At 33.9% G+C, this 18,424-nt stretch overlaps 1 protein-coding gene across 4 annotated transcripts in view; it reads right to left on the bottom strand.

Moving 5' to 3' along the window:
- The window catches only part of DCL2 (dicer-like 2), a 538,569-nt gene that overhangs the window by 224,494 nt on the left and 295,651 nt on the right, over positions 1–18,424 (bottom strand). The window lies entirely within an intron of this gene.

Genomic DNA, 18,424 nt, shown 5'->3' with positions numbered 1-18,424 from the left:
CTTTAGGGACATTTGCTTATATGGTTGTAGCCGTAGGAATACCCAATCACCTACATCAAAACTTCTTTCACTGCGATGTTGATCTACCTGTTGTTTCATTCTATTTTGTGCCAACACGAGGTTATCCTTTAAGAGTTGGAGGACTTGTTGTTGATGTTCGATGTGATGTTCCACTGCTTGAACCTTAGAATTTTCTCTTAAATATGATGTGATTGATGGTGGTTGGTACCCATAAAGTGCCATAAATGGGGTCATTTTTGTTGCTTTATGGAAGGAAGTGTTATACCACCATTCAGCCAGAGGCAACCATTTGACCCATTGTGTCTGTTTATCAGATACAAAGCAACGAAGATATCCTTCCAAACATTTGTTTACTATCTCAGTTTGCCCATCAGATTGAGGATGATAAGATGAGCTATGAGCTAACTGAGTACCAAGACAAGAAAATAATTCTGTCCAAAAATTTCCAGTGAAAATGGGATCTCTGTCACTTACAATAATCTTTGGGTTTCCATGTAGCTTTTGAACTGTTTCCATAAATGCAGTAGAAATTGTACTGGCTTTAAATGGATGTGATAATGCACAAAAGTGTGCATACTTGGTAAGTCTGTCAACTACCACCATGATGACACTCTTTCCCTCAGACTTGGGTAAACCTGTGATAAAATCCATTGAAACCTCCTCCCAACATTGGCTTGGAATGGATAAAGGTTGTAATAGACTCGGTGTCTTAATTGTTTCAACTTTATTTTGTTGGCAAACCAAACATTCTGCCACAAACTTTTGAATATCTGATTTAAGGCCATCCCAAAAAAATTCCTTCTTAACCCTGTGGTAAGTTTTTAAAAATCCTGAGTGCCCTCCTAAGGGAGAAGTGTGCAATTCCATAAGAATCTTTTGTTTTAGCTGGGAATTCTTACAGAGGTATAAGCGATCTTTGTACCATAACGAATCATTTTTCCAGCTAAATGTATCAGAAGTACTTGAATCTTGTTGTAGCTTTCGAATAAGTGCCCACACTTCTTCGTCATTCTTCCATTCCTCCTTTGCTTCGTTTATCCAATCTGGTTGGATAATAGAAATGGCACACAACAATGCTTCCATATCCTCATCCTTTCTTGAGAGTGCATCTGCCACCACATTTTGCTTCCCTTTTTTGTAGATGATTTCAAAGTCATAACCCAACATCTTTGTGACCCACTTTTGTTGCTCTTCAGAGGATAATCTTTGTTCTAAAAAGTATTTAAGGCTATCATGATCCGTTTTTACCTTGAAGTGTCTTCCCATTAGGTAGGGTCGCCATTTCTTAAGTGCATGGAGTATTGCCAACATTTCCTTCTCATAAATAGCTTTGCTTAAAAACTTTCCCTTGATTGGACGACTTTCAAAAGCAATGGGTCTTTCATCTTGCATTAGAACAGCACCAATTCCATTTCCTGAAGCATCACATTCCACAATAAAGGTTTTTGTGAAGTCCGGTGTAGCTAAGACCGGTGCTTGGCACATTGCCTCTTTAAGATGTTTAAAGGCCTTTGTTGCTTCCGGAGTCCATGAAAATGAATCTTTCTTCAATAATGTTGTTAGAGGTGCTGCTATTCTCCCATAATTCTTAACAAACTTGCGATAATACCCTGTCAACCCAAGAAATCCTCGCAGATGCTTTATGGATGTGGGGATTTTCCATTCCTTAATGGCTTTAATTTTGCTAGGGTCTACCTTAACTCCTTCATGAGATACAATATGACCCAAATATTCCACCTCCTGGACTCCAAAGAAACATTTGGATTTTTTTGCATATAATTGTTTCTCCTCCAATAGTTGTAGCACCTTGTCAACATGTTCAACATGATCCTTCCAAGACTTGCTGTAGATTAGTATATCATCAAAAAATACTAACACAAATTTTCTAAGGAATGGTTTGAAAATTGAATTCATCAAACCTTGAAATGTTGAAGGTGCATTGGTAAGGCCAAAAGGCATGACCAAAAATTCATAATGACCCTCATGAGTTCTAAATGCCGTTTTCGGAATGTCTTCAATCTTCATTCTGATTTGATGATATCCCGAACGAAGATCCAACTTGGTGAAGTAAATTGATCCATGCAATTCATCCAGTAATTCATCAATGACAGGAATGGGGAACTTATCTTTAATAGTGAGCTTGTTGAGCTCCCTATAATCTGGACACATGCGCCATGATCCATCCTTCTTGTGCACCAATACTACTGGAGCTGAGAAAGAACTTTGACTCGGTTGAATTATACCAGCCTCTAGCATTTCTGCAACCATACGTTCAATTTCACTTTTTTGGACATATGGATATCTGTACGGCCTGATGTTTGGAGGAACACTTCCTGGAATCAGATGAATAGCATGATCATGATCACGCATAGGTGGGAGACCTTTGGGAGTCTCAAATACCTTGGAATGATTGTCCAGGACTTTTTGGAGATCTGGAGAAATAGATGATTCCAATGTGGAAACATCTAGCGAACATAATTGTGCAATTACACCTCTTTGCTCCTTTTTTAGAAGCTTTGTCATGCCATTAGAGCTGATTATCTTTCCTGGTTTCCCTGCAATACCCCTTAATTCAACTTCCTTTCCTTCCACAGAAAATTTCATGAAAAGTTCTTGAAAATTAAAAGCTATTGTACCCAAGGATTGTAGCCATTGGACTCCTAGTACAACATCAGCACCTCCCATTGGAATGGAAAGCATTGGGCTAGTCAATACATATTCTCCCATGGATAGCTTGATATTATGGCACTTTCCAGAACAATTTATTGTTCCTCCATTTGCAATCATCACTTGACACTCTGGTGCTGGATATAGGAAGCAATTCAATTCTTTTGCTACCCTACAATGAATAAAATTGTGGGTGCTTCCTGAATCAATCAACACTATTACCTTTTTCTTCTTGATTTGTCCTTCTATCTTGATGGTTTGAGGAGTGGTAATTCCCGCCAATGCATTACAAGATATGGTCGGATTTATTTGTTCTTCATCTAGGCTTTGTTCCTGGAATATATCCTCTTCTTTTGACCTTTCTTGCTCCTTTTCTTCTTCCTCTTCACAATCTATGTAGAATAATTTCTTCTCAGCACACTTATGACCTTTTGTGTATTTGCTATCACAATTGTAACAAAGCCCTTTTGCTCTTTTTTCTTCCAATTGTTGTGGTGTCAACCTTGTAGGTTGTGGAAGACTATGGGCAACAACACTTCCGTCTTTATAGTTGTGAATGGTATGCTTCCTAGTTGCCATAATTTTGCTTTCCATTTTTCTTGCTAACCTGAATGCCTTCTCTAATGAATCAGGTTCCCAAAGGCGCACATCATGTTGGATATTATCCTTTAAAGACCCTATGAACACATCAATCCTATGCTCCTCTGGAATATCTTTTACCCTTATGTTCAATTTTTGGAACTCCTCAATGTGCTCCATTATTGAACCCTTTTGTTTGAGACTTATCAATTGGCTAAAAAAAGTGTTGCTTTTTGTATCATCATAATGTGCTATCAATTCTTCCGTAAAAATTGCCCAAGTGATAAACTGTTTACGAGAACAAAGCCATTGATACCATACAAACTGATTTGGTTCCAAATATAAAGTTGCCATACGTACCTTTTGTGTGTTTTGCACATTATTGAGATCGAAGAATTGCTCCATCTGTAATATCCATGTGGCAGGATCCTTGCCATCAAACTTCCTCATATCGATTTTTGGAACATGGTGAGTCTTCGATCCAACATTAGACTCTATGGAATCATGATTAACATTTCTTTTGTTCTCATCATGAATTTCCTTTAGTACTCTTTCACCCTTAGTGACCATTTCTTGTAGCAACTTATTCATCTTATCATCCATGCCATAAATTTTAGCGTCCATGCCATTCACCTTAGCTTCCATGCCATCCATCTTAGCTTCTACACCTTTCTTTAAATCGTCCATCTTAGCGTCTACATCTTTCCTTAAACCATCCATTTTAGATTCTGTTGCTTTTTGTGCAAGTGACACTCGTTGCACTTGTTCTTGTAATTTTGATATATCATATAGCATTTCTTCTTCTTCTTCATGAGTCATGCTAGAGCTTTCAGGCTCCTTACTAGGTGTTTGCATTTTCTTTCCTCAGGGCATCAGTTACCGATAATAATTCTCTAATATGCCCTTTGAATTCCTTCAAAATAAATTTTCAAACCAAGCTTAAGCAAAAATTAAAGAAAATCTACACACCTTTTTTCACTTTGTAAGAGCTCGATATTGCCTCTGATGTATCTCTGTACTTTCTCATTATCTAGTTCTGAATTTGTGACCTGTAGTAGCCCTCTGTGTCCTCTTTCCAATGCCACAAGTCTGACCCAAATTGGATTCTCCAAGGAAGAGTTATGCGAAATCTCCCATAGTGACTTGATTATAGACTAGTTCAGTAGAGCGAACTTGTACGACGTGCCACGTGTCACTGTTTCAATCTTTGACTCTGAAAAATATATAAAAGAAAACTACAGTCCGTCCTCTTTCTGTAACTTCTGACGAAATTTCAATCCGATACTCAGAAAGAAAATTATGACGATTTTCCCCAGGTCACCTGTTTTGAGTGTAATTCAGGAGTCTGCAAAAAGACCAACTTCCTCAGATCATATCTCCGAAACTATCGCGCGAAAAACTCTGAAATTCGGACCCAAGGTTCAGCGCGATTTCTTCTCAAATGGGTTTTTTTTGCGACTTCTGAAACGTCACAGAAAAAAATTTATAGCGAAAATGCCACTATGACCTGTTTGGAGCAGCGAAACCCTAGAATCCAAAGCTCTGATACCAAATGTTATGAAACCAGCTCAAGAAAAGATAGAAAAGAAAGATCAACGCCTTAGAATTCAGCCTCTTCGAGGGGGCAACCTCCTTTACATTACATAAATGAACAATTCTTGGATGATACAAATGACAAAACCTCCTTTCTATATATAGGAGTCTAAGGAGTCACAATATAATCCAGCCGACCTAACAATAATAATATAAAGCCACAAAAATAATAATAGAGGGATTCTATGGGGCACAAAAATAACAATATGTGGGTAATAGGGGCACAACAATATAAATAAGGGGTATAACTACAATAGTAATGGGGTAATCACTAGTATTATAGGGACCCAACATGTTAAGTGATTTTCCATCATATACAAATTGATGGAAGGTGATTTACGATTTTTGGAAAGTCATGGTTGCAAAGATAGACATGACTTTCTATTTTTTTAAAGTCACTTTAGAAAGGTCATAAATGAAATTGTATTCAAGGAAATTCATCCCATAGTTGTCAATTTTCAACATTTTTAAAAGAATTTGGTGGGCTCTCCCCAAAGTCAGTGGTTGGAAAATTTGGCTAGCAAAATATACAACTATCTTCTAGAATCATTTCTCAAAACCCCCAACATTGGTGATTAGAATTTTCTCTTTATTGGTTGAATAAATAAAAACTATTCATATTCTAACTTCTTCTCATGCATTAGATGAAATGAAAGAAGCTTGCCTTCGCAAATTCAACCTTAAGGAACAATTTCTAGCAAAATAGATAAGAAACAAATGAGGCTTCGAAATCTAATCCAAGGGTGGCAGGAGGGAGCAGGGGGCGGATATATATTCTGCCTTAGAGGAATTCAGGGAGTTTTCTATTCTTGAGGCATTGGAATAGTTTCAAATAATCAAGCGGAAGATTACAATTTATATGAAGGCCTCCTACAAGCCCTACCTCTAAAAAAATGTTATTTTCCTAGATGTTTAATATTAAATATTCTCATCGAAATGATCAAAGGACTATTACACAAGTTTGAGCACTTTAAATTTATTCACATCTTAATATACAACTCAAAGGGAAATCAATTAGGCAATCAAGGTGTTAAACCACAAAGAGCTTATAGTTAACAAAAATGAATCCAAATGTTTAATTCCTTAACCCAAGTTTCTAATCCCCTAAATTATCGATCATTATAAAACCAACACAATGGTTAATGTAAGAAAATCATGCAATGTGGCATAAGTTCCACTTCTCGAACCAATAAAGGGACCCTTCCTTGTGTTCATTCTCCCTCTTAGTGGTTCATGTGAAGTCCTTTCCACTTTCTCTAGCTACAAGGAGTACTCCTTCCACATACTTTCTTGGAGCAGTCATTAGGGAAGATAATGTCATCATGTATGAGAGATGAGGTATGTTTTCAAATGGTCATCATGGTCTAGTGTGGTATGTTACGAAAGATGTCTATCCAATGTAGGTTGGAGTATGGGCATTTGAAAAGTCTGTCGTTAGGGACTTTAAAGCGGTATGCAATTCATTTCATCAATGATTTCTTGCTATGGGATTTGATGGTTTATGATAATTTTTAGAAGTTCCAACCTATTAGCAGGGAATCAAAGGCCTCTTCCTTGTGGCATTATTTAATTCTCAATATGCCACTACAATTGGCGATGGATGTAGTTTGTCGTTTTGCCCCTCTTTTAGCATTAGAAAAGCCCTTTCAGAATTCTATCTTCCTTAGTTGGATCTTGCTACCTTCGACAAGCCATGCAAGCTTGCCCTATATGTACTTTGTTTCACAGTCACAATATTGAATTCTTACTGAAAGAGTTCATTGTGTGACTTTTTGATTGGGGAAACCTTCTTTAGCTCTTTGTCTCAGTTTTCCATTCAATATTTTTCTTTCAAAGGGTTTGATCTCAATTTTAGGCAATCTAAGGAGCTTTCAGGGATGCAAGGCAAAGATGGGGACGAAGCCATCGATATAAAGAGGCTCAAGCTTTTGTATAGCCAATTGGTCTCCTCTGTAACAATGGCCATGGAGCAAATTATAGAGCATAAATCTCAAATGGACAAGATTGACAATGAGATAAGGTTTATTAGAACCAAAATGGAAGAAATCAAAATGTCGCTCACCAAGAATAGTCAAGACCCCTCTCACTTAGTTAATTTTGTGAACATGAAGAGGTTAAAGCTACCAGATTTCAATGAGCCTAATAAAACAAGATACAATGAGCTACCAGATTTCAGTGAGCCTACAAACCAAGAGATGGACAAGATGAAGGAGAAATACTCTTAAGAAAAAGACTCAAAGATATAACTTTGGTATTCCATGGAATGTAAATTTTGTTTGTATTTAAGAACATCTTGAGATATTTTTACTTATAAAAGCTTGAATTTTTTTTAAAAATGATTAGTTTCATTTGAAACAGTAACACCGATTTTGTTTTTCTTTAATATACTATAAAATTTCTCATATAAATTTATAATACAAAATTCATAACATTTCTCATGCAAATTTACAATACAAAAATAAAGATATATAAATTAAATATAAAATTTTAGCGCTATTTTATTTTTATCTCTAAAATAAACATACACAAATTCAAAAAGTTATTATCTCAATTATCACAAAAAATGATTTTGTTTATTAAAGGCTTAATCCACTTTCAAAGACTTTCCCCATAAGAAAATTTCAAATGTCATCAAAGTTCTTAAGTTTCCTATAAAAATGAAATGTATTACACCCCGTCCTTATTAGTCCCTTCCCTGCCCCTTTAGGTCAGTGGGACTATTGTAATCGATTTTGTTAGTTGTCATTAGTCTTACACAGAACCAAGCTAGAAACGGAGTTTATAACTTTAAGTTTTAATTTTATATTCAATAAATATCTTTTTTTCAACCACTCAGAAATTTAGAGATCTTATTTGGCCTCATATCGAGGCAAGATCTGGGCAAACTTAGGATAAAATCTGCATATAAGATGTGGATCCAATGCATTTACTTCATTCATATTACCGAAATGAAAAATGGAAACTAATGCGAACATTAGATAATAAACATTAAATGTTTGGTGTGTAGGTAATTCATAATGTATACTTTAGTAATATATCAAACGACATACAATCATATGGTAATATATCACACGACACGCAAGAAGATGGCTGCAAATGGTTGTGTGCATGTCCTGGTGTGGTGTCTACCGAATGGTACACCAATAGAAACTCTGCCAACTGAACGGTACACCAACAGAACCTTTGTCATAGAGCTAAAATTCCGATGGGCGCGAATTGGCTTCTTGTCCAACTGTTAATGGCAACTACTCTTCTTCATCTCATCCAGACCCCTGCCCACTAAGCTTACAGTCCCGCCTTTGGAGCAATGGGAGCACTGGTCCATATCCAAGCTGAAATGGTCCATATCCAAGCTGAAGCAGTAGGAAGCCTTTGTGCTAAAGCGGGAGCATATAAACCTGGGAGGTACCCACACATATTCTGGTGTCGAGGCTACGGAAGGTGCAGGAGGCGAAGTACCCACACGTATTCCGGTGTCGAGGTTGAGGAAGGTGCAGGATTTGAACTGAGCGGCAGATGTAAACGTTGATTGGTCAATCATATTGAAGTGCAATGTTGCAGTGTTTCCATATTACTGTATCTTCAGACTTGTTCATACTAAGAATCTGTAAATCTTTTGTTTATTCCAATTTTCAATTGTTACAGAATTTGAATTGAATATAGTTTTAATATTTCTCCCTTCTATTGTTGTTCATGGATGCATATTCATCAATTAACTGTTTTGGTTGTCTAGTCAATTTAATGCATTAATTGTTTTGGTTGTCCAGTGAGTTTAATGCTTGCAATTGACCTATAACGGGCTGTAGCATTAGTTATAATTATTATAATGTATCTACGATCTTATTATTTGGGCTAGCTTTCAGATGTATTGGTCTGAGTTTGATTTTTCCGTTTCCTTAAAGCTTTTAACCTTGGAATTGTTTGTTTTAAAAAATATTCTATTGTTTCTCAGTAAGAGCAGATGAGTAGAATTGTTTGTTTTAAAAAATCTTCTGTTTTTTTCTCAGTAAGAGAGGATGAGTAGAATTCTTTGTTTTAAAAAATAATAAGTATTCTATTGTTTCTCAGTAAGAACAGATGAGTAGCTCATGCTTTAGACAATGATGCAAGAAATTGAAGGGCAAAAATGATTTTGATCTATCTTCTTCCAAGTACTTGTTTTAAACACAAACAAAAGCAGTTCAAAAAAAGCAAATAAGCAGATATATTGTTGGAGAAAGTTGAACCCTGCTGAAGACAACAGTATCATCGCCACAGACAAGGAAAACCCTGGTTGACACTCTCAAAGTATTACGACTTTATTAATCTCACTCCATATCTTCTCCACAACCCTCATTGTATTTACCAATTCTTTATTGGTAAATTATTTAATAGGCCAATCAACTTCTTCAAATTTCCATTTCTTAAATCCATTCAAACTCAGCATGTTGCTATTTCTTATCTATTGTCTCAATCGTTGCCAAATGTTGTAGTTTCTTAGCAGCCATTACGTTTTGACAATGTATATCATAAATTGGAAATGGCTTCAGCGTCCAAATGCAACAAACATACTTGTACCTCTGATACTTGTACTGTTGCAGTGATACACTTAATTACGATACGTGTACTGCTGATACTTGTCTTTCATTATATTATAAGCAGTGATACACTTACAAAAGTCATAGCTATTACACCTTAAGTATCAGCCAATTCATGTAATTTCTAAGCCTCGTGTTTCCCCTACAGTGTCTTCCTATGTACACCTTAAGTATCAACCAATTCATGTAATCTCTACGCCTCATGTTTTCCCTACAGTGTCTTCCTATGCAACTTTCCAAGTCATGCTATCATACATACATGATTAGCTTACTTTCCTTTCTTGTAATGGCAATTATACTTGTGTGGTTTTTTGCTTAGCATAGCCAACAAGGCACACACCAGCGATCCTGCTCCAACAACTACCTTGATCGATGCTCCCGCAAATACAAGGCTAAATAGGCCTACTCCACTCAAGACAGGGACTTGCTGCCCCGCAGTGGTTCTTGTTTAAATGTGTAACCAAATATACATAAAATGTGGTAAATATGATATAATCCAAATACTCCACTCAAGACAGGGACTTGCTGCCCCGCAGTGGTTCTTGTTTAAATGTGTAACCAAATATACATAAAAAGTGGTAAATATGATATAATCCAAATGCTTATTAAGATCCTTGTATTTTAAATGTATGACCATAAAATACAGTAGATATAACATAAAATACAGTAAACATAAAATAAACCAAATGTTTATTTGAATGCCTCTACTATAGTGACTTGTCCTTCAACCACACAACATTTCTCTATAAATAAACGCGTCATAATGCAGTAGCGTTGTCTTTCATAATGTAGAAGCGTCACAAATGTAATTTCATGTTAAATATTTCTTTAAGTCATAAATTTGTTAGTAATGTCCGTCACAAATGTAATGTTATATTAAATATCTTTTAAGTGATATATTTGCTAGTTAAGGTTATTATTTATTAAAATAATAACGTAATTTAATATTAAATATTTATTTAAATGATAAATTTATTAATGAATTAGTGTAAAAGGAAATATTGATTAAAATAATACAATTTATACAGAAACATTTGCCTCTTTTCTCGTTCAGTCCTTGGTTGATATACTTTACTTTTAAATATATTAATGTGTTTGGGTGATATCCTTTATTTATAAATATATTATTTCCAAGTTTACACATCTATGTCGTCTAAATATCATTGTTTAATAAACTTTTGATGAGTGGATACAAACTAATTTTTATAGATTCATTTTAAGTAAAAATCTAACTTGAATTGCAAAGATGAATATTTTTCTAGGTGTAATTTTTTTTTAAATGTAAAATATAATATGTAATTTTTATTGTTTAAATTGTATATTTTGAATATTATATAGAGTATATAATTTAAGTTCATGATTTGAAAAAAATTATTGGATTTCAACTAAAAATGTATATATTTAAAAAAACAAATAGTAAAATAATAAGATTATTTCACAAGTTTTAACTATAAAATTTTATTTTTTCAATAACTTTATATGATATATACATTATTTTTTTAAAAGCGCTCAAACAAGTCTCCTCTACAAGCATATGGCCACAAGAAGTCCAAAAGAAAAGTCATTGATGATTCTGCCTTATATAGTCCCACATCCACACCTCTCACCTGGTCATCTGATCTTTCTGTGAAAGAATTGTTAAATGCAAAACAAAGGTTGGAGGTTTTAGAAGCTAAAGGGCAGGAAAAAGATCATAAAATTCATATAATAACAGCTGAGAACAAGGCTTTAGCAAAAAGCAATAAAATTTTAAAAGAACTAGTGGCATTGTTACAATAAGCTCTCTTGATAGGGAAGACATAATGAAAACGCATGAAGGCAGATGTGCAAAACATAAAGAAATGTGTAGTGGAAAGTACAGAGGTGGTGAATGTGAAATCATCCCAAGATAAAGGGAAAATGATTGCCCAAATAAACAACCATGAAGAGAACGCAAGAGAAGAAACGAAAAGAGATTCCACCAAAGTTTCCAAAACTTGGGCTCAAGTTATTAGCAATTCTGCTAATAAGGAAGGAGAAACAAATATTCAAGTTGACAAGATGCAAGATAGTGAAAGCAAGGAAAAAAAAAATAGGGTAGCAAACATAATTATTAAAGGGGTGAAAGAGTATGGGAAAAATGAATGTACTCTTGACCTTGCAAGAGACTTCTTGAAAGACAAGTTTCTATGGCAAGGACAAATATGCCAAGCATGGAGGGTATGTAAGTTTAACGTGGAGAGATCCATGCCCATAAAAGTCATTATGCCTAGCTTGCTTGATAAATATATCATTCTAAGCAAAAAACATCTCTTGAGGGGTTCTCATTTTTCCTAGAAGAAGATTTAACTGTAAAACAACAGGAGGAAAGAAGAGAGTAAATTTTAAAGGGTAGGGTAGCAATAGATGAAGGAAAGAGAGCATGGATTTATAAAGGCAAAGTTGTGATAGCGCAATTTGGACCTCCTTCAAGAACAAAGCAGTAAGATGGTAATAAAGAAGAGGCGACAAACTCTTCAACAGGAAATTAGAAAGTAAGGTCGGTATGGGAAAGCACGGACAAAGACTCAAATGTGAGTCTTGCATGTCAAAATAAATAGCAATCAAGTCATACCCAAGTTTCCTTACGATTAGTTGTTGGAACTGCAGAGGTTACCCATGGAGACGAGGACTTGAGTTAGGAACTATTGTGGAAGATATAGACATAATTTGCCTCATATAAACACATGAGCATGAAGGGTGCAAGACACCTTTATTTGAAGGATACTAGAAGATGGCAGTGTGGAACAAGGCAACAGGGAATGGCAAAGGGCACGGGGGTATCATGGTGCTAGTAAAGGAGAAAGAAGGTCGTCTCATTCAGTTAGAAAAAGAAGACTTAAATAAGCAATTCATTTGATTTAAAATATCAGAAAATGCAAACCACTTCAGAATTGCAACATGCTATTTTGTGCCGCAAGTTTCAAAAATCTACAAAGGTAGAGGGCTTGACCACAAAGATCCATTTGCAGCTTTAAAAGCGAATATTGCAACATATTCGCAGCTAGATGAAGTCCTTATAGTGTGTGATTTCAATGCTAGGACTGCAAGTGAGCAAGCTAGCATTCTTTGTTGTAAAGATGATTGTGACCCTATTTGGCTTACAGAAGAAAGTAATCATCAGTGGGAAAGAATTTCAGAGGACAAGGGTTGCAATCTCTTTGGTGAACAATTTCTTATTTTATGTGGGGCCTTTGATTTAATCATTTGGAATGGCTTGACTAGATGAGCAAAGTCTGGTAATTTCACTTGCACTACTTACAATGGAGCAAGTGTGGTAGATTATGTAATTTGCTCGCATGGATTGTGTGAAAAAATGGAAGAAGTTTTGATTGGAGATCAGCTATGGGATTTGAAATCAGATCACAAGCCAATTTATTTATGTTTCTCTTGGATTGGAAAGAAACAATTAGAGTCAAAAATTCAGCATATCCAACAAAATCTCCCACAAGGCAGAATGCTTTTGACCCCAGAAAATTGTAGTACCTTCAAAATGACGCTAGAGAGGCTCTTCGAGAAGGAGAAAATTAAAATTCACAGCCTTCATAGTCATGAATTAACACATTTAATTCAATGCACACTTGCAAAGTGCAAAAGAGCAAAAATTAAGAAGTCGGAAACAAATTGCTTTCCAGTTAATGCTTGGTTTGACGAGGAATGCAAAAAGGCAAGGAGAATGTGGAAAGAGTCAAACAAGGATAACATAAAGCTCAAGGCTTACAAGCAGTTATTAAGCAAGAAAAAGGTCGATTTCATGGTTTCAAGGAGGGAAGAAGTAATCTTCCTTGGGAAAAATAATCCCGAATTATCTTGGAAGGAGCTCCAACTGAAAAAGATACAAATTTGAAATAATATTGCAGCTTCTAAATGGTTTGACTATGCAAGACAACTCTATGAGCAAGTTCCCAAGGTCGACCCTCCCCCTTGGTCAACACTGATATTGAACTCTTCACGATATAAGAGGTAGAGATGGGTATCAAGAAGTTGGGTGTTGGAAAAGCAAAAGACTTAGCTGAAATCCAAGCAGAATATCTAAAGTGGGGTTCAAAGATTCTTGCACTTCACATTACAAAAATCTTCAACAACATCATACAACAAGGGTTCCCCACAGATTGGACAACTAGTCTGGCAATACCTCTTTTCAAGAGCGGTAACATCAATAATCCCTCCGATTATAGGACCATAGTGATAAACCCTTTGTTTGTAAAGCTATTTGGAAGCATGCTAGAAAACAAAATTAGCAAGTGGGCAGAAGAAAGAGATAATCGTGCTAAAGGGCAAGCAGGTTTTAGACCTAAACATTCCACAGTTGACCATTGTATAACTTTAAGGCACATCATTGAAAAAGTTTGGGAGAAAAAAGAAGAAGTCTTTTGTTGCTTTGTTGATTTCAGAAAAGCGTTTGAGTCGGTTCTTAGGGAAAAGCTTTGGCATAGAATGGAGGAACTTGGGGTTCCTAAACATTTGAGAGCAGTTGTGCATTGGCTGTATGAAGAGGTGAAAGTCAAAATTAGAACTTTAGCAGCCATTTCTGAAAATTTTGGAAGTGATATCGGAGTCAAGCAAGGTTGCTCACTATCTCCTACCCTTTTTGGTTTATATATCGACAAGCTTCAGGAGTGCTTAAATTCGCAAGGGGGTGATGGTATCTATTTGGGCAAGCTTGTTATAAGGCTTCTTTTGTATGCAGATGACCTTATTCTGATTGCTAAATCAGCTCTTGGTTTGCAAGAGCACTTACTATCCCTTGAGCATTTTTGTAGAAGTGTGGGGATGAAGTCAATATCAACAAAATGAAAGTAGTGGTCTTCTCTAAGAAAATAAAACATAACCAGCATAAGTTCTACTTTGAAGGCAACATTCTGGAAGTTGCGGATTACAAATACCTTGGAATTGACTTCAACAAAAATCTAAGCTAGAATGGTTGTAGAAAGAAAAGAACTTTGGGGGTTGGAAAGCATTTTATGTTTTTTAAAATAGGTGTAGAGAAGCAGAGTTATGGGACTAGAAAACCACTCAAACTCTTTTTGGGCTTTTAGTGTTTCTGATGATTCTCTATGGTTGTGAACTGTGGGCTAATAGTACATCCAACATGCAGTGGAGACAAATTGAGAAAATTCAGAAGCGTTTGATTACAAACAAATTTAGGATTAAAAGTGCAGTTCCTTATGATATCTTGTTAAGTGAAACGGGGACTACTCTTATTGAAGCAATTGTTATGGTGCAAACCATAAGGTGTTTAAAAAAAATTGAGCAAATGGAAGAGGGTAGATGGCCTAAGGTTGTCTTTAATAAAAGATTGTGCAAGAGCAAAAAACTTGGATGCAGCAAAATAACAAATGCTTTAGTAAATGGGGTATTTGCTTGAACGCGTGTCCCATAAACAACAAAGACATAAAAGCTTTTGTTATGGAAAAATTCCACAAACATACTTGGGATAAGGAGCTAGGAAGAAAAAAAAAAATACTATATTGAAGTGTTTAATCCCACTCATAGTCATCAACCAAAAGCATACATAGAGGTCAATATCTTTTGGAGAGCCAAAATTCTTATTGCTTAGTTAAGGACTAATTCTCATCAACTCTGTTGCGTAACAGGGCGCTGGAAAAGGCCAAAGGAGGTGTGGGAGGAAAGAGTATGCATTTTTTGTTCTTCCGGAAAAGTGGAAACAGAAAAACATTTCATTTTAGAATGTGAGGCCTTCAAAGACAACAGGGAAATTTATGCAGATATGCTAGTAGCTAGCTCTTGGGATAATCTATTAAGCGAGGGGCTTGTCTAAAAGCTGAGAGCATTTATTTTGAAGCTTCACAGAAAAAGGGCCGAATACATCAAGCAGATGAAGAAGCAATGTGTCCTATAGGCTATCTTTAGCCTCGTGGACGTTAAAATAATTTCTTTCTTTCTTTCATATATTTTTAAATATACGTAAATATTAATTCATATTAAAATATTTTATTGATAACCCATATTAAATATTTTATTATATACATCATTAAAATATTTTCTTTTAACATTTTTTCTGTATATTAATATATATAAAATTGATATTAACATAAATTAGTTAATTCGAATAGTTTATTTAAATCTAATGTGGAAATATTTCTGAAAAACAGAAGATTTTAACATCTTAATTACATGTTTTACTTCTAATTACTTTAAATGAAATTATATTACACAACTAACCACTATTATTTTTTTATTTAGAGAATATTTTATTTTTATTTTAAGATGCACATGGGTCAACTCCATATTAAACATAAATAAAATTACACATCCCCTATATAAAGATTAAAAAAATAAAAATTGTCTTATAAAACATATTGATATTTATTTAATAAATTACTTAAAAACAAAAGCCTAATTTTCATAATTTTGATATTTTTTAAAAATGTACTCAATCATAAATTTGGTTTGTTGTTATTAGTCGATATTCACGATGACAAAACTAAAAATTTCCAGGGATTTTCTGCTTGAGGAACTTAAGTAATATGATACGTCCTTCTCCCCTCATGTCACATATTTTACGTGTGTTTGTACGACACTAATTTGATTCATTTTCATAATTTTGATATTTTTTAAAAATGTACTCAATCATAAATTTGGTTTGTTGTTATTAGTCGATATTCACGATGACAAAACTAAAAATTTCCAGGGATTTTCTGCTTGAGGAACTTAAGTAATATGATACGTCCTTCTCCCCTCATGTCACATATTTTACGTGTGTTTGTACGACACTAATTTGATTCAACACTGATTCGTCCCTGTTTGTAGGACATTAATTTGATTCATATCGTACACAAGTTTTACTCATTCACAGGTTTGGAGCTTTTAGAAGTTCTGAAGTGCAGTTAAATGGCGTAGTCATTGAATGAATTTTAAGGCTTGGGAAATTAATTTATCCACGCCTTACTAATACCATATTAATAATATTAAAATTTTAAAATAAAAATATGTTATATATTGAGGTAGGTCCGCGGAGTATAATCGAGCATCGGTGGAGCATTGTTTTAACGCATTAAAACATGGCTTGGACGCGGACCCTCAATGGGGTGATGGGGATGAGCCTGCCCTGCATGCAATTTGATTGCGGTATATATGTATATATATGTATAGTTGGTCTTTGAAAACCGGGCTATGATCAAATACACATATACATCGTGCCACTTGTGTCATTGATTCAACAGTATAGTTGTTATATGATGTGGTTTCATATATATGTATATATATGAAAACCATGTTCTATATATATATATATATGAGAAAACTATGTTATATAAATATATATATGAAAATTTCATTATATGGTTTTTATATATATTTGAAAAAATTATATTATATATAATAAAAATCCATTTTATATAAATAAATATATGTATAAATTAAAATATGTATTTTTATATAAAGTGATATTTTTTTATGGAAATGGTTATATATATATATATATATATATATATATTTGTTTACAAGTGTTATGTGAAATTAATCAGTTAGGATTATTTCTCATGGAAATGGTCATAGATTAATGACTTACTTAACGCAATTCAATGTCAAAAAACGATATTTAATATAATGCAATGTGAAAACTCTTCCATACTTATATTATTATTTATAAAAAAAAGTTAATCTTTAAAAAAAAACTTTATTTTTTTTTGTTTTTTTTTTAATATTTGTTTTCTCTTTTGCCGTATTTAAAATATATATATATATATATATATATATTTTTTTATTTAGTTATTATTTTTTATGTTTTAATACAGTGTTTTAATTATCTTTTTAATTTTTATTTATTTGTTTCTTTTTTTCTACAAGGTCCGTGTTGATCCTTGGCTAACAACCCAATTTCACTCTGTCAATTTGATAGTTGAAAACTTGAAGTATTCTGTATTCAGAATCTTTTGGTTCTAATTCTATGGTTGAAAATTGTCAAAATTTTTAGGGGTCTCTGAGTCATGATATTTTATCTTTAATGCTATGGTTGAAGATAGTTATAAGTATTTTATCTTTAACACCATTGCTAAAAATTGTTGGAATTTTATGATTTTTCAAAGACGTGATATTTTAACTTAATGTCATTCGTGAAAATCGTTGGAATTTTAGGGTCTTTCGGAGCAATGATATTTTATCCTTAACGGCGTTATTAAAAAGTGTTGTGAATTTACCTCAAAAAAATGATGTTATTCCAACATTAACACGTTTTTTTTAGGGTGATTTTCGCACAAAAATAATGGTTTTTATTGGTTTTACTGCCATAACATAGTTACGGATGAAATGGGAACTATTACTTCAAAACAAGGACTCGAGCCCAAAAACCCAAAAAAAAACATGAAAAACAACCAAAAAATGAAACAAAAAAACATGAAAAACAACCAAAAAATGAAAATTGTTTATTCCGGAATAATGTTCTTTTTAAGGTAAATTTTTAACATTTTCTTAAATGGAAGTAAAACCATTTTTTTAAATGGGTGAAAAAACAGCCTTGAAAAAAAAATTGTTTATTCTGGAATAACAAAAAAAAACGGGTTACAATTTTGACATTTTTTAGCAATGGAGTTAAAGAGAAAATATTTAGACTTTGAAAAACTGTAAAATTCCAACCAATTCTCGAACATGATGTTAAAGATAAAATATCATATCTCGAATTTTGACTATTCCCATCCATGTTGTTAAAAATAAAAAGCCTTGAAACTTAGAAGAACTTAAAATCTTAGACAATTTTTCAACCATGCAATTAAAACCAAATATTATGACTACAAAGAAATATCAAGTTTTCAAAATATTTCAATCATAACATTATGAAAAAAAATTATGACAAAAAACTTTAAAAATGAACACTCGAATAATTTATTTTTTAAATGCCAAATATATAGCGATTTTAAAATCTTAGCCTAAGACAACTCGATACACTGCAAAAAAAAAATTATAAATCAACCATCAAATTGACACACGGTGTAGGTGAACTCGACCTG

This window comes from Pinus tabuliformis, chromosome 2_1 (assembly GCF_031772625.1).
Source record: "Pinus tabuliformis cultivar Carrire ecotype Pingquan chromosome 2_1, CPIR1, whole genome shotgun sequence".
NCBI classification, from domain to species: Eukaryota; Viridiplantae; Streptophyta; class Pinopsida; order Pinales; family Pinaceae; genus Pinus; species Pinus tabuliformis.
Note: the sequence above shows the minus strand (reverse complement) of the source record. Positions and strands in the feature narration are given on the sequence as shown.